The sequence below is a fragment of the Octodon degus genome, unplaced genomic scaffold, assembly GCF_000260255.1.
Source record: "Octodon degus isolate 3935 unplaced genomic scaffold, OctDeg1.0 scaffold00162, whole genome shotgun sequence".
NCBI lineage: Eukaryota > Metazoa > Chordata > Mammalia > Rodentia > Octodontidae > Octodon > Octodon degus.
In genome coordinates, this window is record NW_004524738.1 from 1889009 (window position 1) to 1891653 (window position 2645).

Here is a 2645-nt window from a genome sequence, read left to right on the forward strand (position 1 = left end):
AAAAAAAAAAAAAGAAAGATCTGCCAGAAATACATGTAAACATCATATTTAATTATAAGATTATAGGGGCCAGCCAGATAGCTCAGCAGACTAAAGTACCTGCTTAGGCAGAGTGCAGTGGCTGAGGTGACTGAGCGTGGTGGCACGTGCCTGTAATTCCAGTGCTTGGGAGGCTGAAAACAGGAGGATCACTAAGAGTCTGATCTGTGTAGTGAGACCCTGTACTAAAGTACATTTAAAAAGTAAAAGTATTTTTAAAAATAAAAGGAAAAACAGTATTTTTGTGAGTGTACATTAACAATCCAATACAGGCTTTGTGGTCCACTGGTTATCCATGAAGAAAAAATAAAATCAGGTTCCTATGTCAATATTTACAAAATAATTAAATTATTCCATGTGACTCAAGAGCTAAACCTTGTAAAACTCTAGTGAAGTACTTTACCATGACATGCCCTTTCTCTTTCCTTCTTCCTGAACATTTCAATCTGAAAGCTAGTGGGAGGGGTAGGGCATGGTAGATTTTCATAAGGAGAGGCTGCCTGATGTGAATACTGGAACTCAAAGGAACAAGGCATAAGCATTAGAAATGAGACCCCAGGCAGGAGGAGGGGAGACCATGTGGCCCTGGCATGGAATGTCGGAATCCAAGGAAGGTGAGGCTGGCATTCGTGCAGGGACAAAGATCAATACCATAAAAGCAAGAGAAGAACTGGGACCGAGACATATTCTAGAAAGAATTTCAACATGGAGCACCACTGAGTGAAACCAAAGGATATGGTGGGGTCAAGATGGAATATTGACCCTGCCAACAAATCTATGTAGGCCTCGAATTGTTGTGCAAAACCACTTCTGCTTAGTAAGAGTCATTATCCAAGTTCCAACCTATATGTGCTGGTCAACCATACCACTAACTAACCTATCCAAGGGACATTAGAAGTTTCCAGTAGCTTTAAGAAAGTGAGCAATTGGATGGGCAGGGGAGATAGCTCAGCAGTCTAAGTGCCTGCCTGGCAAGTACAAGGACCCAGTTTCAATCCCTGGCACCACATACCATGCGGGCCCTAGAACCCTGGGTACGGCAGGCTGGTCACCAAAACTGGGTGTGGTGGTACATGCCTGAAATCCTAGTACTAGAGAGGCTGAGACAGGAGGTTCACTTCGAGTCTGAGCTGTGTAGTGAGACCCTCTACCAAATACATTAGAGAGAGAGAGAGAGAGAGAGAGAGAGAGAGAGGAGCAATTGGAAATTTGAAAATTGCTTGGACCTTGATTCAACTACAAAACCATTAGAGTACAGTTGGGTTTTTTTTGGCTTAAATATGCCTTTATTGAATATGATGAGAAGAAATGGTGTTTTGTGTGGACACGTGAATGTCTTTTGCTACTTTGTAATGGGATGCATCTGTGAGAATGAAGCCAGCACAGAGACGAAGCTTCTTGCCCCTGTTTAGAAGATTGTTTTCTTGTTGAGTGATAATTTATACCCAGAGATGGGCATGGATCTTAAGTCAAGTTTTATGTTTTACAAAGGCATACATTCAAATAACTCATACCCCTATCAAGATATAGAACAGAGATCAGCAAACTACAGAGAAAGTCCAATTTGACCCACTGCTTAATTTGCTACAGCCTTGAACAACAGTTTTTACACTTCAAAGTGGTTTTTTTAAAGCCAGAGGCCAAGTTTTCTGTAGCCCGTGAAAATGATATAAAATTGAAATTTCGGTGTCTGTAAACAAATTTTTATTAGAATACAGCCATTCATTTGTGCTTCATCTGTAGCCCATTTCATGCTACCATGGTAAAGTCTCATGGGCTCCATGGAGAGTGTATGACCCTCAAAGCCTAAAATATTCACTCTTTGGCTTCTTGAGGAAATGATTTGCAAAACCCTGACACAAATTTCATCACCACTGAATGTTTTTGTGCTTTTTTTCCTAGTCAAAACCCCTCCCCACGTGACTTTGTTGCAATTTCTACCATCATAAATTGGCTTTGCTTGTTCCTGAATTAATGAATTGGATTTGTGGGGTTTTGTTGTTGTTGTTGTATTTTAGGGAAAGATCTACAGGGTGTTCAGGGTCTCACTAGTAGATCGGATTCGTAGTGATCTGCCTGTTTACAGCCTCCCAAGAGCTGGGATTACAGGTGTGTGCCATCACACCCAGTCCCAATTGCCCTCTCAGCGTGCCCGGGGTGTGGGGCCGGCATGGCAGGCCTGGGGATCGAACCCCCAGCCCCTGTGCCTGCTTGCAGGTCTTTAATCTGCTGAGCTATATGGCCAGCCCTTGTATTGGTTTGTTTTCTTGTTTGTTTCTTCAGTTCTGGGGATAGAACCTAAGGCTTCACACACACTAGGCACTGGACCACAAAGCTACCTCCCCAGCCTTGAATTTATTTAAATGAAACAATACAATAAGCATTGCTTCTTGGGCTGGGGAAAAACCTTGGGAGTCTAAACGTGTGCCTAGCAAGCACAAAGATCTTCAATCCCCAGTACTGCATGCTGTGCTGGCCTTGGAAGCCCGGGTACACTGTGCCAGCCCTGAAACTGGGTGTGGTGTTGCACGCCTATAATCTCAGCGCTGGAGAGCCTCAGATAAGAGTCCAAACTGAGTAGTGAGACCCTCTACCAAATAAATAAA